The sequence below is a fragment of the Erpetoichthys calabaricus genome, chromosome 10 (genome assembly GCF_900747795.2).
Source record: "Erpetoichthys calabaricus chromosome 10, fErpCal1.3, whole genome shotgun sequence".
NCBI classification, from domain to species: domain Eukaryota; kingdom Metazoa; phylum Chordata; class Cladistia; order Polypteriformes; family Polypteridae; genus Erpetoichthys; species Erpetoichthys calabaricus.
The window spans coordinates 99,104,442-99,130,121 of record NC_041403.2 but is presented as its reverse complement, the minus strand read 5'-3'; the positions used below and the strand labels follow the sequence as shown (position 1 = coordinate 99,130,121).

The window sequence follows — 25,680 nt, the reverse complement described above, 5'->3', positions numbered from 1 at the left end:
TCGATTGCACACTCTGCATTTTTCATTTTGTATGTTTTTTTTTATTGTGCACACACATAACACACCATAGGTAGTGCGTCATGCAGGTGACATGGCTCTTTCAAAAATCTAAGTCTTTTACTAAAATACAAAATAGTGTAATCAGTTTAGTTCAACTGTACTTTTATGTATTCAAAGTACAATGATACTCATATGGGCTCTTTTCATGATGCTGCCACATAACATGAATCTCACTCCATAGGCTATGTAAAATAAAAATACAGAACGTAATAGGTGAAAAGTAGGCACCCTGCCGAATTTTATAAAACAATTCTCAATTAAGCTAGCTCCCCTTTTCGTAGCAATATTTACAGAAGCTAAAGACAAAAAAATTCTATCTTAAACTTTTCGTCAAGCTCTAATTATCATCTTTCCTATGCAAAACAAGGACTTATTTCAATGTGAGTCATACAGACCAATCTCACTTTTGAATAATGATGTAAAGGTACTTTCTAAAGTCCTAGCTAGAAGGATTGAGAAAGTGCTTCCTTCAGTAATATCACAAGACTTAACTGAATTATTAAAGGCAGACACTTAGCTTCCAATCTTCGACACCTGTTTAATGCGATATATTCACCCAAAAAGTCAAACACCCCAGAGATATTATTATCATTGGATGCAGAAAAAGCAATTGACATGGTTGAATGGAACTACCTTTTTACCATATTGGAGAAATTTGGGTTTGGCCCAAACATTTGTGCATGGATCAAACTACTGTACACCAGTCCAGAAGCTTCTGTTTATATTAACAACATTAATTCAGACTACTTCAAACTAGAACGGGATACTAGACAAGGATGTCCCTTGTCACCACTGCTGTTTGTAGTCGCCATTGAGCCACTGGCTGCTCACTGTCGAAATGCTTATGAGATGAAGGGGATTATCAGAGAAGGACTTGAACAGAAAATTTCTCTATATGCAAATTATATGGTACTGTATATATCAGATTCGCAAAACACTATGCCTGCAGTCCTAACAGCACTTACAGAATTTCAAAAGATTTCTGGTCTCAAAATTTATTTGAACAAAAGTGTGATCTTTCCAGTGAATTCTCAAGCACACAAAATTTGATCCACTCCTTCCCTTTTATCATTGCAGATCAGTTTAAATACCTAGGGGTAAACATCATGAGTAAACATAAAGCTCTTTATCAAAAAAATTTCGCTGTCTCCATGGAAAAAATTAAGCAAGACTTGCATACAGTAGATGATCTACCCTTCATCTCCGTTTAGCTGGAAGAATTAACATTGTCAAGATGAATATCCTTCCTAAGCTTCTTTTTCTATTTCAAAATATTCCAATATAAATCAATAAATCATTTTTTAAGAATTAGATTCAACCATAACCTTATTTATTTGGAATTCAAAACATCCACATATCCAAAGGGCGACCCTACGAAGACCTAAGGAAGAAGGTGGCATGACTGTACTTAACTTTCAATTTTATTACTGGGTGGCAAATATATAAGCTATAAAAACCTGGACGTTGACACCAAAAGGTGAGAAGACACAGGCTTGGTCTGCAATAGAAATAAAATCCTGCAGTGCTTATTTATATTCATTGCTGTATACCCCAGTATATTGCCAATATACTAACAACCCAGTATTGCTTCACTCACTCAGAATATGGAACCAATGTAGGAAGTATTTTAAGATAGAGAAGCTTTTATCTGTGGCACCTCTGCACGATAACCACCTTTTTCCACCCTCTCAAACATACGCAGTTTTTAATGTCTGGAAAACATTTGGGGTTAAATCACTTAGAGACCTGTACATAAACAACATCTTCGCATCCTACGAACAATTAAACTCCAAATTTAACTTTCCAGCAACACATTTCTTTCACTACCTTCAAATCAGAAACTTTGTTAAACAAAACCTACCTAGTTTTCCTCACCTCCCACCTACCATCGCCAAACTCCACCCACTACTCACCCTGGCAGATGCAGAGAAGCTCGTCCATGCCTTTGTCTCTTCCAGGCTGGATTACTGTAATGCACTCCTCATTGGGATTCCTGGCAAGAGTATCCAGAGACTCCAGTATATTCAGAACAGCGCTGCCAGGATCCTGATGAGGGTGCGAAAGTATGATCACATCACCCCAATCCTGAAAACCCTTCACTGGCTCCCTGTTTCATTCAGAATAGAGTACAAGGTCTCCCTTCTTACCCATCAGTGCATTTATGGACATGCCCCTCTTTATCTACAGGAACTCCTTACCCCCCATAACTCCTTACGTTCCCTCCGCTCTGTACTCACTAACACTCTTCAAGTCCCCAGAACTAAGCTCAGCAGCATGGGTGACAGGGCGTTTTCATCGGTGGCGCCGAGGCTGTGGAATGCCCTCCCTGATTACCTGAGAGCCCCACAGTCGACTGAGGCCTTTAAGCGAAACCTAAAAACTCATCTTTTTAGAAAGTCATTTTGTTAAAGTATTTTATAGACTCTTCTGTTCTTTTTTTTATTTTATTATTCTATTTTACTCTGTAGCACTTTGGGATTGCTAAAATATAAAGTGCAATATAAATAAAATTTATTATTATTATTATTACCTCCATACCGGAAGAAATTTTGATCAGTCTTGACGACTCAAACAGCATTTCTGTAATATATAAGTAGGAAAAGGATCTCTCACTCAACATCTCAGAAAAGGAATGGAAGGTAGCGATGCACAGAATTCACTCGAGCTCCATATGAGCAAAGCATACAATTACTCAACTTAAAATGATATATCAAGCATATCTCTCTCGTTTAAAATTGTCCAAAATGTTTCCCAGGCAAGATCCAACCTGTGAACATTGCAATCATGTTCCAGCCTCACTGGACCAAATGTTTTGGGTGTGCACCAAATTAACATCATTCTGGACCAAAATCTCTAAATGCCTCTCAGATAGCCTGGGCATCACAATCTCTCCTAATCCACTAACGGCTGTGTTTGGTGTACTCCCAGATGGGTTTAAAGTGGAGTAGGACAAACAAACTGTAATTGCCTTTACTGCACTATTAGCACGTAGACTTATTTTGCTCAACTGGAAGAATCCTAACTCACCTCTTTTAAGTCAGTGGATAACTGATGTTATATATTATCTAAAATTGGAAAAAATAAATTCTCACTTAGAGGATCTGTACAAACCTTTTTCAAAACCTGGCAGGATCTGATAAATAACATTTTAGAATAAGCATTTAAATTGAGGAAGTGGATTCTCTCTTTCTCATGGGTGGGGGTCGATTTGTTTCAATCTAGTTTTGTATGTATGGATTTTTTTTTATTTTAATAAAATAATATATATATAATTTCCCAGTTTGAAAAAAAAACACATGATTTGAGCACTTATCTGTCTATTATTAAAATCCATGGCAGAGCATAACTGCAGAAGCAAAAGTAAGATAATAAATAAATATAGATTGACAAGGAAGGGTCTCGTAACTCCAACCACGACACCTGCTGCGAGCAACAAACATATCCTTACGTTGAGAAAATAGTACTAATAATTTGTGATAAAATGTATTTCCAGTTTACTTTTGTTGTCACAAGCATGTCTCAAAAGTCCAGAAATCACTTTGTCTTAAACCGAAAACTTTCCTACTGCCAAGTGAGCATATTTGGTAAGTTGTAAGGCTTTTGTTTTACATTTGGACTCCGGTACCCCTAATTTTTATTATAAAATGCCAGAGAGGGCTAGTTATGTTTTAAAATGTATAAAATACGCTTCACTTTACAATGCAGTTTCATATGATTGTGAAGAAATAACTTTGACTTGAAAAATACCAAACTTATCCTTTAGTATGCAGTAAATGTTATCAATTAGGGCTGTCATATCAACCCTCACTACCTCAGCCAAAATCCAATGGTACTTTATATTAAGCAATGAGCTGATTCTATTTCTTCTACATAAACACTGCAGAATGATGTACGTTGCATCACAAGGGAAGAATCAAGGGAGAGCGAGATCTTTCCAAGGGGAAGACATCATTTTTGATTTTACATACCAGTTTGAGGAAGTGTCAAATATTCACCAGATCCACCTCTTGTGTATCCCGTTTTGCCCACCTTGCTGAGAAACTGGGATGGACTAAACATGAAAATCTTGTAATCAAGAACTGCTAATGCTGCTTAGGGCAAAATTGGAAGATGCAAGTCACAGAAGTGAAGGACCTGAGAATGCAAACAAGGAGGTTTTAAAACTGATCATAAGAAAAGAGCAACCTAGGAGTGGTTAAAAAAACACCTGACCCAAAAAAAGTAAATATATTAAAACAGGTAGAATTCCAAAATAAAAATTAAAGGCATAAAAGAAATAGAGTGAAGAGATCAGAAGTTCAATTAATGAAGTAAAGCATGAGAATACAAGGGATAGACCCAAAAACAGTGTGTTGAGTTAGGAGCCAGTTTAAATAATATAGCAGATTTGGACAAAATGAGCCTTAGGTAATGGCTGACTAATTTCTGTTGCCAAGCAACAGAAGGTAAGAGGCGTGGCTAGGTGTGCTGACTGACACATACTGTACATACTGTATTTACACTGTAGATCGCTCTGTTTAGGATGAGGTAACCCAAGACAAAAAGTAAATATACAAACATATCCTGAATTGGATTATGCCAGGTGTTCAGATGTAATGTTATTTAAAAGATTTGTTTAATGTTCTAATGGGCCCATTTGAAATAACTAGGGGGGTTCAACAAGGGAGGCTTATGCTTGCGGTTTTTGTTTATATTCCCTGTTTATGTCGGCAGTTAATTTTGAATGAATCATATACCAGTGATTCATTCCTGTAATCAGTAAATTTAACATGATATACAATTTCCAACTCAATTCAAAGTCACAGTGATTGTCTCACCCAGCATCAGTTTCAAGGCAGTAACCAATCCTGTTTATGGTGCCTGCATGTTACCAAGTCCACTTACCTACACACCAGCACCGGGCTCCCATAAAGTCACCAATTAATCTAGTATGTATACCCCTGGAATGTAGGAAAAGACAGAGGTACCCAAAAAAGCTCAAAAGCAGCCACAAGGAGAACATACAGACTCCACACAAACAGGTAAAGGACACAGAATTCTGGCAGCAGCAAAAACCACCGCACCACCTTGCCACAAAAATTTGCACATTTATCATCAAAAAACACAAATATCAAAAATCTTTCCCAATGTGTACATGCAGTATCTTATTTCTTTAACCACTGATAAGTGAGAATCTTTCTACTCCTAACTGACGTTTGATTATGTGCAAGAGAGAGTTTTAAAGACGTTATATATTTAATTTACTTAATGGCTAAATAAGTAAATCAGGTAGAACTACTTAGGCACTTTCTTAATAAGGTTTGTGTTAAATCTTTAATTTATATATTTCATAAGCATCCTGTAACAAGAGAGGGAATCACTCAAGACTTGCACCCAAGCTGTAAAGATTGAAATGATGGGCAGTTTCCCACTAATAAGAGCCTCAGATGGATGGGCTTATAAAGAATCCTGAGTACCTATGTACGAGGAACATTGTGTCTCTAACACTTAACCCAACATCTCATTATTTGTTTTCTATTTGTAGTGTGCCTAGCTTGCTGACTGCAGTCGCTGATCCATGTCAATTTACATGACTAAAAATCACTGCCCGTGTCACATTTATTGACTACGTATCAACTTTAAAGTACATACTTTCCCCTTTATCTGACAGTTAATAGTATGCTGCACAAAGGGTTAGCAGGTGTAGCAAGTAATGCTGCAATCTCAATCTCTGCTCCCTTTTTCTTTTTTCCATTTTGTCCCGGCATGTAAACATGAAACATCAGACAGACAAGCTTCTCTTCTGTTTGTGAGGTCTGAAGCCCCCACATTTCTTGTTGCTGTATTCTACACATTATACTTCCAGACAAGCAGTCATTGATTGTCAGCACTCATGCACGCAGAGTCCACCCTTACGACTAAAGACAGAATCAAACTAATTAAAGTGAGTTGCTGGATAAGTCACTTTGTGTGACTGGCCTTCATGGCAGCATGCCACTAACTGCCTCTGACTTGCTAAGATTGGGTAAATGAAGTCTTTACTGAAAATCACTTGAAGAGTTGTCTGATGTGGCAAGGCCTTCAGACTCAGGGTCAGTGAATGAGTCAGTAGGTATGTGAGGGCCCTTCATGCAAGATAAATTAGAGCCACATTATTCATCCAAAAGAACAACCAGATCAGGGAGTCTCTCCTGGGTGTAACAGCAATGGCACAGCCGGAAGGTGAGTGTGGAGCTAAGACATTTAAGTTCCATCTAGCTGGTGTTCCACTATCTGTTAGTGATGTGTCAGGTAAGGCCTTTCTAAATGTCAGATCAGACAAGGCCTCAGAAGGTGTGGACCCCCAATACATACCATATATGTTGGTGAGTTAGGGGTATAGTTTAGACTAAAGCCACCTTGAGACCACTGATCTCTTTATTGGGATATCTAACCTCAACACTGGTCACTGGAGGGGTTATTAATGCCCAGTTTCTGCACGCCATACTGTAGTCATAAAACATAGTATTCTGGCCATGGCTCAGAGGCTGTCACAGATCTAGGCCAAAGACAGAGGAGTTAAGGGAATACGCTACAACAAACAGCTGTTTCAGAGAGGAATTTTCACTTCATATTGCATAATGATGCTAAAGAAGTGATGTTTTCAGATATATAAATAATAATGTATTAGCCAATGAAAAAGAGACTCAAATAGCTATTTCAGCTGATTATAAATAAGACATTCTGTTGTAAGTGAAGATTCCTTTTTCCAGCATCATCTGACGTATTAGTACACATACTGCTATTATTTAACATAAATTATAATTTAAAAAGGCAAACCACATTAAAAAAACCGTCTCACCTGATTAGTGAGGGTTGCATGGTAGGCTTTAACATATCTGGAAAGTTAGTCATTGTTATGGTAACCTGACTTTGATGTGTTGGGTGGCTTCGATGCCTGTCTCTTGTTGTGTCTGCACGGTTATTACAGACTGCTATCCAGGTGGCCCTTTCAGTCAGGGTCTGCTTTGAAGTCTGTTGCCTACAGAAGATAATAAAACACCAAGTGATTGGTAGGGTAAACAGTAAATGTATTTCAAGAGGAAAAAAAAATCAAAACCTGCATGTCAAACCATTGCTTTCTGCTCCATGGGACAAAACATTCTAAATTATCTCCGGCTTCCCATGAGGGCAAAAATCATCACAGCCTGCTGACCAAAGGAAGGATGCACTTTGTCTAATTTTTATAGTGTCTGAAGATCTTAAAGCACTATATAGTCAGGTACAAAACCACAACAATTACCTCTTGTGAATGGCTTGTAATTATTGCATACACTCTTAGCTAGCCTTCAGAAAAGCTGAGGAAGGATAAAAGATTATAAACATTTTAAAGAATTAACAGTGGCTTGAGTCCAGTTAGAACAGATTTGAGGTGTCCTAAACCAAAAGAATGTACTTATATAGTTCAATATAATAAAGCACAATACAGCAACATATTACACTTTTAGAAACATGTCAAATAAGTTTGCTTCCATCTTTAATGTGAAAGAAAACACAATTTCACACTCGGTTTGAACCCCAGCCCGGTCACTGTCTCTGTCATGGTTGCTGTATCTTCACTTCTTACATTCTCATGAGAGAGTGAACTGGCCTAGACTGATGGAGTGCATCTAGCAACTGATTGGCATCCTGTCCAGGGTTGGTTCCTACCTTGAGTCCAGTGCTGCCAGGACAAGCTTTGACTTCCTTGTGAAAAAAAAGGGAACAGTCTCAGTAACAGAAAGGCACTACTGTTAGGAGTTGTGAATTGCAATTTACCGTGCAATCAAATCACAGATTGAAACTTAGTTCCTATAGTTCAACAAACATCCATGCAGCAAATCTTAACTGTCCACAAAAAGCTCTCACAGAAACCATGTTGTGGTGGTAACAGTCTTAGCAGTGAGGCCCATATGTTCTTTTCCCCCACAACACTTGCTAACTCATACTGTGGGATCACAAGATGATCCCAGGCCATTTGGGAGATATACTCTTCCCAGTGAGCCCGGGGTCTTCCTCAGGGTCTTATCCTAGATGGTCATACCCATAAAACCTCCACAGGGAGGCATCCGTATCAGATGCCCGAACCACCTCAAATGGCTCCTCTTGATGCAGACGGTCAGCCACTCTGTGGAGAAAGCTTAATTCGGCCACTTGTACCTGCAATCTCATTCTTTAGGTCATTACCCAAAGCACATGAGCATAGATGAGGGTAGGGACATAGATTCTCTGGTAAATCGTGAGCTTTGTCTTCTGACTCAGCTCCTTCTTCACCACTATGGACCTGTATAGTGACCACATAATTGTGCTCACCGCTCAAATATGTCTATCGATCTCACCATCCATTTTCCCCTCACTCATGAACAAGACCCCGAGGTACTTACAGTAAATTTTCCATTTAAGGCAGACCCTACTTCTCAGGGTAGTAAGAATAAGTATAGATGGTTATTAAGGCTCTCACTTTTAGATGATGGAATCAGTACATAAATCAACAGCAATGAGCTAACACAAGGGAAAATGCATAAAATTCTGACAGAACTGTGGCAAATTCTATGCCTTCCACCCAATGAACAGTTTAAAACCCTTGCAGCACACAGGCACCTGTTAGAAAATGTCAGGACACATTGCAGAGAGCAAACTTTCAGCTATGTGGTGTGTGTTAAAACCAATCTGGATTCTGATTCATGTTAGATTTGAGACCTTTCCATCTGTCCATGCATTATGCATTTTTGGATCATGGGACCAGAAGGAATCCTAGTATCATCACTCACAAAGCATCAACCAGAGATGGATGGGACAAAACTCAAACACCAGTACACAATTTAAAGGTGCCAGCTAATTTAATGCACATGTCATTTAGGTGTGGGAGAAAGGCTGGAGTACCTGGTGAAAAGGCACTCCACAATGGCGGTGACTGAGCTCAGATTTGAAGCCAGGACTGTGAAATTAGTGATAGCCATGCCATCCAAAATTTCTCTAGTTTAAAAAATACACTTTTATTATGTATTATCGTATGAAAATACTCATTACAGCTCATACCAAAAGACTTAAGAGAAGTGCAAATGAAAGTGCTGGTCTTCTATTTTAAGGCCTCTTCTGCAGCAGATAATGAGACTCATTCTTGAGTTATTCATTTTTTTGTTCAGCAGGTCCCAGTACTAGTGTTGCGTTGGAATAATTGCCATCTACAGTGAGACTGTATAGTGATCATTTTTCCTATAACTCAACTGCACACTGCACTCACCTAGGCCGGAAATTAATCTGATGCCACTGGAATGTGAAACACTCAGAGACCACCAATGTGAACAAAGAGAGATTGTGCAAACACTATTGGGCTACCATTTAGGCCCATGACTCAAAAATTGTGAAGAAGTTCTAACCACAGTAGCAATAAGAAAATATGTACTTTTTTCCCTTAGTTTTGAATAAATTGCACCTAGTTGTTGTCCGTGTCTGCATGGGTTTTCCTCCATTTACACAAAGACATACTGGTTGGGCTGATTGGCCATTCCCAATTGGCCCTGAGTAAGCATGAGTGAGGGTTTATGTTTGTGTAGGTAGCCCTGTGAAAGAATTGTGTCTTGCCCTATCCTGTGCTATTTTTCCTGCACTGCGTGCAGCTGAGATAAATTCTTGGTATGAGTAACCCTGAATTAGATTGAATGGTCTGAAAATGTTATGCTTTATGGAATTGTATCAGGAACTGAACCCAAATTTTGGATAATTTGTCTTTGTTGCAATTACCTTTACAGGTTCACTCCTGCCATTTTCTAACACGATATGAATTGACATATCCTGGTCAGGAAACATGAGATTTGTATATAACATATAATTGCATATTTTCAAATCAGAAAAAGTATGTAAATATGGGCAATTACTCACTTTACAATTTGGGTGTATAAATATTTAAAAGATAAAGTATGTTTGGGAATATTAGAAGTTATAGCAATCTAGACAAGAACAGGCCATTCAGCCCAACAAAGCTAAACAGTCCAGTCCACTTACTTCTTCCAAACTAACATCAAGTCTAGTTTTGAAAGTCCCTAAACTCTTACTGTCTACCACATTACTTGGTAGTTTATTCCAAGTGTGTGTGGTTCTCTGTGTAAAGAAAAACTTCCTAATTTTTGTGTAAAATTTACCCATAACAAGTTTCCAGCTGTGTTCCTGTGTTCTACTTGAACTCATTTTAAACTCACAGTCTTGATCCACTGTACTAATTAAACTTCATAATTTTAAATAATTCAATCATGTTTCCTCTTAATCTCCTTTTGCTTAAACTGAAAGGGCTCAGCTCTTTCAGTCTTTCCTCATAACCCGTCCCCTGCAGTTGTGATCTTGGAATCAGCCTTAGTTGTTTTTCTCCAGACTATTTTCAAGTGCTGCTATGTCTTTTTTTGTAGCATGAAGACCAAAAAGTGTACACAGTAGTCAAGGTGAGGCCTCATCAGCGTGTTATAAAGCTTCAGCATAACCTCCTTGGACTTCTTATTACTTTGTATTCTACAATAATCTTGCAATATAACTTAACATTCTGTTAGCCTTCTTAATGGCTTCTGAACACTCTCTGGCAGCTAATACGGTAGGATTGAGTCCACTACGACTCCTAAGTCCATCTCATAAGTACTTTCGATTTTCAGACATCCCATTAATCAAACCTAATATTTTTACTTCATCCATCCATCCATTATCCAACCTGCTATATCCTAACTACAGGGTCACGGGGGTCTGCTGGAGCCAATCCCAGCCAACACAGGGCCTAAGGCAGGAAACAAACCCCTGGCAGATATTTTTACTTCCTATGTGTAATACTTTACATTTACTTACACATTAAATTTAATTAGGCACAAATCTGCTGAAGACCCTCTGTAATGATTCAACAATTTTAGATTATCTGCCAATCCACCTATCTTGGTATCATCTGCAAACTTAACCAGCTTGTCACTTATACTCCTATTCAAATCATTTATGTATTTTTAAAATAGCAGCGGTCCTAGCACTGACCCTTGTTGAACACCACTCTTATTGTTAGTCAATTCTGATGGGGTTCCTAACACTATAAACTTATGCTTCATGTGTCTGAGTAAATTCTGAACTCCCACTTTGTTAAGTTTGATGCTGAACCTCTCATGTAGCGCCTTATGAAATACTTTCTGAAATGATCCACTTTGATTATATCCTTTTGTCGCTTCCTCATAGAATTTTAGCACGTGGGTAAAACATGACTTCCCTCTTCGGAATCCATGCTCACTGTTCAGTAAAACTCCAGTTCTTGCCATGTGCTGCTCAATCTTTCCTTAATAATTCCTTCCATTAATTTACCTGTGATGCACATTAAGCTTACTGGCCTATAGTTGCTTGGAATCTACCTGATCATTCTTTTTATATAACAGGGTAATATTTGCCGTTTTCTAGTCCTACGGAATTTCCCCAGTGTACAGTGACTTTTTAAATATATTTATTAAGGGTTTATATATGTTCTTGCTAGCCTCCTTAAGAACTTGAGGATAAATATTACATAAATATTATTTTGACTATGATGTCTTATTTCAGGGCCAGCGTATGCAAGATTACAGTTTTATATTATCAACATTTTTTACTGCTCTAATCCTGGTACACAGCATTGTGTCTCTGTCATCTCTGCTATTTAATCTAAACCCAAGCCTTTAAGCAGCAAATTATGAAATGTATTAAAAATAATAAGAATCAGTTTGAGAACATCATATTATGGCAAAACACAGATTACACAAAAGAGAAATCTGCATAAACGTTTTGGAGACAACAGATACAAGTGTGCTTATTGTAAAAGAAGAACTGAACTGCTAATCTTGTTTGATCAATACAAAATATGTAGCCTCCTCTTCAAAAGTTTATTATGATGTTTATAGTTTTCTCTACTGGAACATTTCGTCCTCCACAACCTGTAATTGGTATTAATGCTCAAAGTCCAGAATGAACTCTTGTCTGTTTTTTTTTTTTACATGCTGATTACTGTTGACATTGACCTTTGATATTAATCAAAATCCCAAAGATGCACTGCAGAAGGATGTTATGGTGACTCAAAGGTGTCCTTTCCTAACAGCCTGTCACATACAAGGGGTTGATACTGATATAATAAAGTGATGACCTGAGTCTAATATTCTGTTTACCATCATTTACTTTTTTACCTTATGAATTAAATGTATATTTAATTACAGCCAATTTACACATTTCAAACAATAATACATATCTTTCTATAATTTGCTAAGACATGGATATTTTTCCATCTTTTTACATGAGAGGATTTATATTTTGATGAATTAAGGATGTCCTCACTTGACTACTCCTGCATTTCATTTCATTTCCTAAGCTGAAAGACATTTTGCTAACAGAACTTTACACATTCTAAGTACATGAAAACAGTCCCTTCTTTACATCAATGTGCATGCTGTTTCTGAGGTACTGCAGCTTGCCTTGCAATGGTCCTCTTACTGCCTCCTGTTTAATCAACTCCAATGAAACACGCCTGACTGAATACTCCCGAGTATCCTTCCAGTTTGGTCTAAATAATAAAATGTCTCAATTAAACCCTATCCCTCTGTCCAGTTGGCACATTTGGAAAGTTTTGGGTTAGTGTTAACCAAATTCAAGATGTCTGATTTATAAAACTTGCCCTATGCACATTTCTATGAAATTTACATACTACATATTAATCACAATCACCTTGCAAATATGCATACATGAATGTGCATTGAATCCTGCCTGGTTGCCATCCTGAAACAACCATATATGGAGCATGCTAATCAGCCTCATACATAAGCATTCACAATACTGCAGAACTTTATTACCTGGTAGAGTAGCCTCCCTCCTAATGCATTGGGATCACTTCACCCGCATTCAAAAATATCTGGCTGTGCTCTCTAACTGAGCGCACAAGATCATGCATGGCATTATAGCGCCTCTCCTCTGTGCTCTGGGGGTTGAGGCAGGGCATAAGGTGCCAGTGACTCAGCAGACAGCTGCTATCATCTGAATTGTGTTACAATGAATAGTGCAGGCCATATTAAAAAGGAGGGTTCAGCTTATAAGCCAGTGACTATATAAAGCTCCATCACCTCTGTAAAAAACTACTTTGCCTACCTCAGAGTAAATGATTTCACAGGTTGACCCAGGCCAATGAGCCATAACGTTTGTCAGTCTCACCTTGGCACCACAGATGACCTGAATGTTATTGGATTTGTTAACAAAAGCAGCTTACTGTATATGCTCATGTATAAGTCGGGTCTTGAAACTCAAAAAATTGATCATAAAATCAGATCCCAACTTATATGCCCGTTCAAAAATGCGACACTTAATAATTATAATTTTTTTTTTTTTTTACATCTTCTTGCATCAGTTTCTCAGACGCATCAAACTTTGTTGTAGCAGCGCAGTTACCAATTTCTTTTGCCATTTCAACGACGTTTAATTTAAAACCAGCTTCTTATTTTCTTCTGATCGAACACTCCATTGCAGATAAGGGATGCTCTTAGGTGTATGAGGGTGTGATATACAAAAAACACAAAACAGTGCAAACGTTGCTTTGGAATAGTTCAGGTATTACCGTGTGGTCATGTAGGTACAATAGAAAGAGAGAGAGAGAGAGATAAGTTAGGAGCACCCGCTGATACAGCGCATTGCTGCACCCACAAAGAAAAAAAAGGCAGTGTGCTCCGTGGTTACTCTCTCAGGTGGACGTTAACATATAATAATCTCTTGGACCAATAGCGTGAGTTTTTCGCATTCAAGCTATACGACAGACATTATAAAACACCAGAAATTATATGGTAAAATCAAGTCCCGACTTATCTGCGGGAAAACTTATCCGCAAGTATATACGGTAATTCTCAATTGATACCCTGATTGCAACATGAACGCAGTAAATTGCTCCGATTACGTTAGGAAAACTGGACACTACTGCAAATTGCTCTTTTATGTTGGTAAGAACATGTTATCTTTTATGTATGTGCACCCACACCATATGAAAACTGGACGTAGAACCTAGACAATTGATTAATGGGCACTGCAGGCAGGATGGAGTGAAGCTTGACTGAGATGTTCTTAAAATGATGGACAACACACAGACTATATAAACTGCTGACAAAAAACAAAAATGTTCTTCAGTACAAATATGGAGCATTGGCCTTTTAAAATGGGAACTAAAACTGTCTATACATCATAATTAGCATCTTTGAGGTGTAATATGCTTGTCATGTTAACGCACATTCTAATAACAGCTCAGTGGTAGGATCTGTTATGTGTGTGATTTGTTATTTAGCTGATTTGATTTCCCTACTTCATCAAGGGTGTCGTCATTTTCCAGTTTTTCCAAAATGTTGCAAACACATGAGTCAGAGAATACACAAATTCTCCCATCAAGTTTTCTTTTATAAATCACAACTTTTGCGTGAAAAACTGCATACAGTGGAACCTCGGTTTACGAACGTCTCGGTACACGTACAAATCGGTTTACAACCAAAAAGTCTGCCAAACTTTTGCCTCGGTTCACGACCACACACTCGGTATACGAACAAGTCAGTTTCCCTTTCGGTTTGTACATGTTCAGTCTCTCCCTGTGCATTTCCTGTGCAGCGAGCAAGAGAGAGAGAGCGAGAGACCGTGGCACACACATGAGAGAGAGACACACACACAGGCAGCGTGAGAGAGAGAGACGCACACACACAGGCAGCACGAAAGAGAGAGAGAGAGAGAGAGAGACGCACACACACATGCAGCGCAAGAGAGAGAGAGAGAAGCACTCACATGCAGCGCGAAAGAGGAAGCTGGACGCATAAGGTAGGAAGGCAGTTAAAGAATGCACTGGGCTTGATTTTGTTTTCACTTCTGTTTACAGCGATCAGTTCGTAGCGTGCATTGTTGCAATGTTACTTTTCTTGGTAGTTTATTAAATTACAGATTTTTTCAAATGTTCATTTTTTTCCCTGTGCTTAAAACTCATTAAAAAAAAAAAGTGTTTTTAGCCAGCAGTTGGTAGTGCTATAGCGCAAACTACTGCAGAGTTAGTTTTCTCTGTTGTTCGAGGTTTTCTCAGTGTTATTCAATGTTTTAACATTTAGTTTACTATTACACTGTGCATTCTATGGTATAATTAACTATATTTGTGCTTAAAAAAATATATATTTACATTCAGTTCATATGGTCTGGAACGGATTAATTGTATTTACATACAATCCTATGGGGGAAATTGCTTCGGTTCATGACCAAATCGGTTTACAACCATAGTTTTGGAACGAATTATGGTCGTGAACCGAGGTTCCACTGTATGCACATTTCAAACCTTTTCTGATGTTTACTCAAGTTTTATAAATCTGAGTCTTGGAGAAGACACCAGGAGATGGTATGGAATATTTTAGAGATCTCAGAAAATGTATGGGATGAGGAAACTGGAATGCCTTGATCGTACTAAGGAGACCATAATGAGAACAACTCCGTAACATACTTTGCCACTGTCATACCTTCCAGCTAAATTTATTAAGGTTCATTTCAAAGGACCAATAATTCTTTAAAAAAGTAAAACTAAAAGTAAACTGTAAAATAGCAAAACTATCCATTTATACAATATTGAACATCAAAGGGGAGAGGTTTTTGTACATGTCAAGGACCAACATCCCTCAGAATGAGCGCCATACCCCAAAACAATGTTCCCATACTCTGTACACTAAACTGTGATAAATGTGCACTATGCAATTCAAAACATGCAACTTCAGAGATCCTCAATATTTTATATTGAAAGGGGCCATCACCAAGGGTCTGAGAAACATCACTTTAATAAAAAATCAGAATTATCAGTCTGATTCTGAAAGCTGACAAAACTCCAACTCTATCTTTGTCAGTCAAGTTGTCCATACTTCACTGTTTAAATAACTTTGGACTGTGTCATTCAGTACAAAGAAATGTATGCAGGGAAGTTTTTTTTATATTACTCATTACTGATTGCCAGAAGCGTCTATGAATTAAAGCAATTTGTAAGACTACAGCATGAAAATGTTAACACTTGTAGACTGAATTTAAAGTAGATATATTGCAACAAAACTGGTCTGACACAGTTGACTGCCAGATTTCATAAACCCTTATCATCTGCAGCATTTTCAAAGAGAAAGACTTTTTTACTTTTTTAAAATTAGATATTTCTACAAGTGGGAAATAATGAAAAGAAAAATCCTTTGAGATTAGGAAGGAGCAAGATGTCAGAGTTCCATTCTAACTATTGCAAAGTGATCAAATGTCTGACCTAAAGACCAAAGCATTGCTGCAGGTTTGATCCCAGCTGAAACAGTCACATAGTTTGGCAAGATTTCAGTTATGTTTTATATCAATCTGCCCATGCTGAAACCCACTTAATCCATCTCAAGGTTGTGGGAGACATTTCCAGGTGCAATGCAGGAACCAAGTCACATGTAGTGCCAGCTCATCATGTGGCACACTCGCCTACACTTACACTGACTCATATGGGGTGAATTTTTTTATACCAATTAATGCATTATTCATATTAGTTGGACGAAAACTAGAGGATGTGGTCAAAGAACAGCATATATAAGGAGATAAAGTGTGAGTTTCACATAGAAAGAAATGTAGCCAGAATAATATCAACCGAAGGACATATGAGAATGTGAGGGCAACCATTAACAAGGTTATTAGGGAAGCTAAAAGGCAGTTAGAGAGGAAAATAGCACATAAGGTGAAAGGACCTAGAGATTCTATGAGTATTTTGGTAGTAAAAGAAATGTAGTAAATAGTAAATAGCGATTTAAAAAATACAGACAGTGAAATAGCAAGACTCGCATTTATCTGAGATCTTGTCTGAAGAAGGGGCCTGAGCTGCCTTTAAAGCTGGCATATTGTAATCTTTTTAGTTAGCCAATTAAAGGTGTCATTTCGCTTGACTTCTCAATGTAGTGGGAGGTCTGAAAACCGAAAGTACACATTATGGGAAGTATTTAGGAGTCAGAGTGAACTCGACACTATCAACTGCAAGAGTGTTCAGAAGCCATTAAGAAGGCTAACAGATTGTTAGGTTATATAGCACGATGTGTGGAGTACAACTCCATGGAGGTTATGGTCAAGCTTTATAATGCACTGTGTGCAGTTTTGGTCTCCAGGCTACAAAAAGGACATAGCAGCACTAGAAAATGTCCAGAGAAGAGTTACTAGGCTGATTCCAGGGTTACAGGGGATGAATTATGAAGAAAGATTTAAGCAAAAACAGAGCAAAAGGAGGTATGCTTGAAGTGTTTAAAATTATGAAGAGAATTAGTGCAGTGGATTGGGACTTCTACTGTTACTTTAAAATGAGTTCATCAAGAACATGGGGACACAGTTGGAAACTTGTTGAGGGTAAATTCCACACAAACATTAGGAAGTTTTTCTATACACAGAGAACCACAGAAATATGGAATACAGTAAGCTACCAAGTAGTGTGGTAGACAGTAGGACTTTAGGGATTTTCAAAACTAGATCTGATGTTATTTTCGAAGATTTAAGTGGACAGCCCTAGTGAGCCTTGTTGGGCTTAATGGATTGTACTCTTCCAGATTGTTCTAATGTTTTAATATCATATTACATTAAACTCTGAATTAGCGCCTTAGGATGGCATTCACTATAGACATTGTAACCATTGAGATTGGTTCACAAAACAATAGCATTCTAACACTTAAGAACACAGTGGCAGAGATTCTAGGCAGAATGAAAAGTGATGAGCACAGCTAAGGGGACTAATATTAGACATTGTTGATTTGTGGGTAAAATTAAATCTTAAAGTCAAAAAGTGGTACAAAAGCAAGTCCTTAATAGTTTTCAAATTATTTAAATATTCAAAGAAAAGTTTAGATAGAATTTACATGTACCGCTAGTCTGTAAAATAAATCTTCACCATGACATGACGTAACAATGTCATGCATATAACTGACCAGCAATAACGAGCATATCCTAGCTGACCAAAAAGGCAGTTAAAGCTCAAACATACTTGAACAGAAACAAAATGGCACAAAAATAACCGCAGTTGTTTCCAAACCTGACACTACAAAGTTTTGAAAAGAATGCTTGTTGAAAAAAAAATAATTAAGTGACTTTATAATGAAAAAGCAACTAGCAGGTCATGTATTGTAAGTGTAGGTACCCTTTTTACTTCCACCATTTATTGAGCTACTGAGTATCGTTAAAACATGCCAATTATATTAAGCCAAGTACACTGTGTAAATGTTTGTTAAGAGGGGTGCCCTCTGCATACTGCTGCATTGTGAATTTCTATGTCTAGATGAATTTCTATTTTTAAGTTAGGCCAATTTGACTTACTAGTTTATCAAGTGGTTTTGAAAATGTAGAGGAAAGAATATCCTTTAGCAGTATTCCATGCCCTCTCCAATCTTCAAATGGACAGGCGATCAAGCCAAAAAAAGAAACAAAACAAACGGTAACTCTCCACCAAAAAGCAACAAGCTCATGTTATGGGAACACCTAGGCATCCCTCCATGTTGTAAGTGCATTTTAGGGAATTATGCCATGTTACTTACTTTCGTAATCAAAATAACAAAAATAAACTTTTCCAAATAATAATGTAAACATCTATGACTATAAACATTGTTTAGGAATATATTTCCATCATCAACACTTTTCCAGGAAAAAAATAAATGTTAACGTCATGCTGGAGCAATATGTTAAGGTTAAGGTTAGGGTATAATGTAACATGTTTAGACAATAACGTATGCAGCATGTATCTTATATATCCATTTAAACTGTTTAGAGTAAACAGTTACATATCATGTCCAAGTGCAGTACAGGAATCAACCCTGAGCAGATACAACCCATTGCTGAGAACAGTAACTTTGATCAAGAAATCAATTGTGCATGTGAATGCCTGGATCAGTGGCCCAAACCTCAAACCCCGGGTCTTCAGAATAATGTAGCAAAGCCATTCTTCAATATAACAGTGTATCTTATGAATCACACATATTTACACACTGAGTGGTCACTTTATTATGATTACCTTCTTTTTCCACACCATTCTCATCTCATAAAGCACATAAGCAGGTGCAAACAGGTTGTGTGTGTGTATATATGGAGAATGGGTAGGACAAAAGATTTATGTGACTTTCAACATTGCACAATAGTGGGGGCTCCAGACAGGCAGGGATTAGTTTATAATGAACGACACACCCGCAGGAGTGTACACAACAAACTACAGTCCTGGGCAGTTCAGAAACTGAGCAGCAACCAAAAATTATTTAGCCTTCAGGTGTCTTATTGTCATAATTAAACCACTGGTGAAAGGTGGAAAAGAAAAAGTACAAGAAAAGTGACAAATCGGAATACATAATTTGTTGTGCTTAGTTACAAATGGAGTATGGTGGTTGATTTCCATTAAAATTACACTCTTGATGCCGCAAGACAAAAAAGGTGCAGTTTTAGTGGACTAAGGAACACAGACCTTGGATGACTGTAAAAAGATAATTTCATCTGAGGAGCCTCAACTCTTGTCAATCCATGTTGACTGGAAGTTCAGGAAATAGCAAAAGCCATACCTGTGAACTGTAGTACTAGGGAGTTATACCGTGTTAGCCATTATGGATGTAATGAGAAGTCAATCAAAATGACACCTTTTATTCGCTAACTAAAAAGATGAGACTATTACATCTTGCCTGAAGACAGGACTTTGAGTTGCCTTGAAAGCCTGCATATTGTAATCTTTTTAGTTAGCCATTAAAAGGTGTCATTTGGATTGACTTCTCATTACCTGTGAACTGAATGTGTCAGTCCTGGAAGTGTTCTGAGATAATGACAGTGAATACAGCTTAAGGTCTCCCCATGCAATACATTTTTTTCCTGTCATCTGTAGGATGAACAATTTGGAAGAGAGATCGATCTCTACCTAAAGTCCCACAACGCATTAATGGATATATATTAACAAATGAAATAAAGTTGACCTGACAAAACATGAAATATTTTGGGTTTATACTGTCTGCAATGAAAGAAAAGTCAAAGTAAATTTAGGATTTTTTTTTTAAATTTGCATTTTCTATACTAGCTATATACAGTATATACTAGCTGTGTAAGCCTGTGCTGTAAAAAGCCTGGGCTCCTAGTAAATATCAAAATCATCAGAAATAAAAATTTAAATGCATAGTCAACGGTTTCGTTTTGTGGACGTACTCGCCTACCCTTGTCTATCAGCGGCTATGTGAGTTTCTTTCTCCTCTGAGGTTTCGTTTTGCCGATGAGCTCACCTTGCTTGTGTATTAGCGGCTAAGCAAGTATATATATATATATATATATATATATATATTCACACACACACATATACAGTGCTCTCCATAACGTTTGGGACATTTGGCTAGCTTCTACCCTTTGGAGTCTGTATCTGCCACTGTTCAACATGAGGACAAGAGTTGTGCCAATAAAAGTCAAAGAAGCCATTATGAGGCTGAAAAACATTAAGAAAACCACTAGAGACATCAGTAAAACCTTAGGATGACCAAAATCAACTGTCTGGAATATCCTTAAGAAGAAAGAATGCTCTGGTGAGCTCAGTAATTGAAAAGGGAATGGTAGGCCAAGGAAGACCTCCACTTCTAGCAACAATCCTCATTATGGCAAAGAAAAAGCCTCAAACTACAGATCAGAAACAGGGGATAGATGTGGATGTGTCAGAGACGACTATCTGCAGAAGAGTTCATAAACAGAAACACATAGGCCACACTGCAAGATGCAAACCACTAGTTATCCACTAAATCAGGATGGCCAGATTACAGTTTGTGAAAAAATACTTACAAGAGCTGGCAGAAATCTAGAAAAAGGTCTTGTGGACAGACAAGACAAAGACAAACCTATATCAGAGTGATGGTAAGAGCAAAGTGTGGAGACAAAAAGAAACTGCCCAAGACACAAAGCAAACCACCTCATCTGGTGGATGATATTATGGTTTGGGCATGTATGGCTGCCACAGATACTGGAACACATATCATCATTGATGATGGAACTACCAACAGCAGTTTCACAATGAATTCTGAGGAGTATAGAAATATCTTATCTGCTCAAGTTTCAGTAAATGCCCTCAAACACAATGGAGAGTCCTTCATCCTACAACAAGATAATGATCCCAAACATACGGCTAAGGCAACACAGGAGTTTTTTAAGCTACAAAAACTGAAAATTCTTAAATCGCCAAGCCAGTTACTTGATTTAAATCCAATTGAGAATGTCTTTGTCACAAACATTATGGAAAGCCACCATAATAAGCCACCATGTATGTGTATGTGTACGGCTGCAGTGGCTTCAGGTTTTTCTTCTGATGAAGCACTTACTGCTCAAGGGACATTTTGATGTTTCATTTTAGTGATCATACTTGTTAAGGTTCTCCATTTTGATTTGCTTATTTCAGTCTTAAAGAGTTGCATTCACTGTTTTAATGGCTTTTATCAGCAGTAAGTCATGGTGACCTGCACCTAGACTGCCAGCACCCCAACTTTACACTGCTAAAATGCTAGTGAAAGCATCATCATGCCTTCTGACGAAAAATAAAGGTAAATGCCACCATTTCTTTTTCTGTTCTTCTTTCTTAAAAATGCAGTTATTTTTCTTTCTCTTTGTTAACGGCTGGGTAGGCACATTGCCAAAAACCTACTCTGCATGGAATTTTCAAATGTAACAGGCATAAAAAAGCCCTAATTTCATCATTGCATTTCAAGACATTTTTCCAAGAACTGAATAATTACCATGATCTAAAGTCACTTTTAGGGAAAAACAGAGATAAAGACATCCAGCATAAAAGGATGTAACATATCATCCTAATATCATGTTTTTTGTCTTTCCTTTTACTGCTCCCTAGCAGTTTTAAAATGAGGAATAATTTCAAAGCATAATCCATGAAATTACACTTAACAGTCTCAATTTCTACAGAAACTGTACAATATTTAGATTTTGTATACTTCATTTCATGCACCTGAAGGTAGAGGATTAATAAAGTCCTCAGGATTGCCCAATTTATCTTTTTTTCTATAAAGATATATTTATTTTCCCATTAATGAGTTTTTGATGTTTGATGTAAACATGAATGTGCTTTTCTAGGTAATCATTCTCAGCTGGCTTTATTTATTTTTTGACTGCCGGCTTTTTGAGATATCATTGTGCTGCTCTTTTTCTTTTTACTTTAATTGGAATTCCACAAAGGAGGCTGTTTACATTTGTCCGCTTCTCTAATCCCATTTTCATTCTCTAAGGTTACTTTAGTGGCCCTTGCAAACTTGGATTTTGAGCAACCTTTCTTAACAATGAGAAGGCTTCTTAATGATGTCTGTCATAAATCAACACTTTACTTCATCTTGCAGCTTTGAAAAGTAGAAAGGTTAACCTTTATTACCAACTGAACTTGAAAGGAGTTTGAAAGGAGTTAATCTGAGGAATATCTGGCTTTTCATTATTTTAACAATAATTTGAATATATTCGAATGAGTTTTATGTCAGCAATTCATGATTTTCACCAAGGTATATTTACATTTATTTTCTTGGCAGGTGCTTTTATCCAAAGCGACTTACAAAATAGGTAAACACAATTGAGTAACAATAGGCTAGGGCCTGTTTTTTTCAGCAAGTGTTGTAGGGCAGGTAACAAAGTTTGATTGCCCAATTAAAAAGATTTACTAAGTGATAAATTCACAAACATAGATTAACAATCGATAAAACAATTAGACTTAATGTAACAATAAATCAACCAACAGTATGAAAGTTCAGGTCAGGTTGAGGACCATGCACTGGAACAGTGCATTGCCACACCCACCAAACAACAAACCAGCTCGGGATCCAGGTTGTCAACCCCCACAGGCAGGCACACGGTCCAGTCCCACCCACTGGAAATGACCATCTATCTGCCAAAGCCAAGTGTTACATGGGCGTCCCCTTGGCCTGGACCAGCCACTCAGGTCCTCAAGAATGAGGATCCCATTAGCCGGATCACCCTTGGGCAGGGGTAGGCAACGTCGGTCCTGGTGAGCCACAGTGGCTACAGGTTTTCATTCCAACCCAATTGCTTAATTAGAAACCAATCATTGCCAATCTCAGACCTTATTTAATTTTATGGCTTGTTAGTCTGTGCAATGTAAGGCTCTTATATCGTAGATTTTTTTCCTTTCCAAGGATATCATCCAAATGATATGAAGCCTAAAACAGATCATTTTCAGTCTGTCACATTTTTCTATTAAGTGTTTTATTAAATCAAACAGTGCATGATGAACACACACAGATGTAATTGGAAAAAAGCTAGCTGGAGAACTGCTGGCTGCTTTGTCTTTTACATCTTATTGCTAATAAGGAGCAATTAAAACACTGAATGCAGCAGTTTAAGATTGAAATAAGCAATTAAGGTTGGAGAACCTTAACAAGCGAGATCATTAAAATGAAGCATCAAAATGTCACTTAAGCAATATGTGCTTCATCAGCAATAATTGAGTTCTCGTTAAGGAACTGGGTTGGAACAAAAACCTGCACATACTGCGGCTCACCAGGACCGACGTTGCCTACCCCTGCCCTTGGGGAAATGCATCACATGGCCACAGTGCCGTAACTGATGCTCCTTCACAATGCAGGTAACGTGCCTCGTTTGTGACTCTGTGAGCAACCGCTCAACTGACACAAAATCAAACCAGTGGTATCTAAGGATTCTCTGAAGAGACACAGTACCTAAGGAGTCCCATCTTCTTCTTAGATCACTGGATTGCATCCATATCTCACAACCATATAGCAAGACTGGAAGCATCAGGACTCTGAAGACTTGGACCTTCGTCCTTTTGCATAGATATCAGGAGTGCCACACATCCATTTCCTGGGACCTCATGACCACTAACCCCCCCCCCCCCCCCCCCCCCCCCTTGCTCTCCCAATCTGTCTACTGACTTTATAGAAAGAGTCACTAGAGTCATGAATGTCACTGCCGAGGTAAGTAAGCCTCTCAACAAGGTTGACACTCTCTCTGCAGACAGACACATTGCTGATGGCTGTGCCCAAGAGGTCATTAAAGACCTAGATCTTAGTTTTCATCCAGGTCACTTGCAAGTCCAGACACTCAGACTCCTCGCTCAGTTTCTCTAGAGCCCTGATAAGAGCTTCCATTGACTCCACGAAGATCACAGCATTGTCAGCAAAGTCAAGATCAGTGAATCTTTCTTCACAAACAGATGGCCAACAACTGCTGGACCCCACAACCTTGCCCAACACCCAGTCCATGCAAGCAGTGAACAAAGTAGGAGCAAGAACACACCTCTGACAAACCCCAGAATCAACTGGGAAAAACTCAGAGGTTCTGCCTCCACTCTGCACAGCACTCAGTACCACTGTGGTCGATGGTAAACTTCTTAGACATAAAACCAGACTGTTCCGGTCACTGGTAGGTGAGCAAGTGATCACGGATCCTATTGAGGATGACCCTAGCAAGGACCTTACCTGGCACCGAGAGCAGTGTTATCTCCCTGTAGCTGCTGCAGTCTAGGTGATCGCCCTTCCATTTCCAGAAAGGGACGGCAAGTCCCCTTTTTCCAGTCAGTTAGGATGATGCCCGTCTCCCAAATGGAAGCAATAATTACTTGCAATGCCAGGAGGACAGTCTTACCACCAGCCTGGAGAAGTTCATCTTAGATACCACAGATCCCTGCAGCCTTCCCTACCCTCAGCTGGTTCACCACCTGTGGAATCTCAGTGAGACTGGGTGGTTCACAGCTAATTGGAGGATCAGCCTCAAGAACCGTGGACCTAGAGATTTCCAACTTCCTAGCCAGAGGATCAGCTTTAAACAGTTGCTCAAAGTAGCCAGCCCAGCAGGTCACAACTGCAGTGTCATCCATAAGGACCGTTCCATCAGCCGCCCCAACTGTAACTCTCTGAGGAATAGATTCAGATATAAGTAATGTTTCGATTCCTATGTAAGCATGGCATGGGTCACTAGACCATAGACGGTGTGTCACATGCTCACAGATTCCTCTAACAAACTCCTCCTTATCTGCCCTCAGAGTCCTTGCAGCTGTCCTTCTTAGTTCCCAGTACAGACAGGAGTTGCCATTAAGCTATGCGCTGCGACTTCACTCGATGATATCCAGAGTGCCTTGCGAAATGAAACACCTTCTGGGAAAACTGGTAACACCAATACAACCCTCAGCAACCTTCAGGGTCTGGTCACGGAAGGTCTCCCACATCACATTAGGATCGGCATTTGCACCCAAGTCTGTACGTTCCTCACACAAACTCATCAGAAACAGCCTGATCTTGGAGTCTGGTCAGGTACAGCCTCATTCTCCTAGTAGGTGGTAACCTACTGGACCTAAGCTGGATCTTCAGAGTAGCAACAACAAGTCTGTGGTCAGAATTCACAAACTGGGCACTTCTGTAGATTTTGTAAGAGACTCCAGAGTCTGCCAGTGAGGAGGTGATCAATTCCTTTCACCGCACCACCAGTATTGGAGTACCAAGTCCAACGATGCAGCTCAGGGCACTGGAACCAGGATCCAATGATTTGCAGCCCCTGACCATTTGCAAAGTTAAGGAACATGGAGCCACTTTCACCACAGACTGACACAATCCTCATAGCCAACTCTGTCAGTGCCAGTGG

General features: G+C 38.6%; 1 protein-coding gene across 1 annotated transcript in view; it reads left to right on the top strand.

Annotated features, from left to right (window-relative positions):
* The window catches only part of LOC114658415 (cadherin-4-like), a 2,147,065-nt gene that overhangs the window by 1,648,057 nt on the left and 473,328 nt on the right, over positions 1 to 25,680 (top strand). The gene's annotated exons all lie outside the window — the stretch shown is intronic.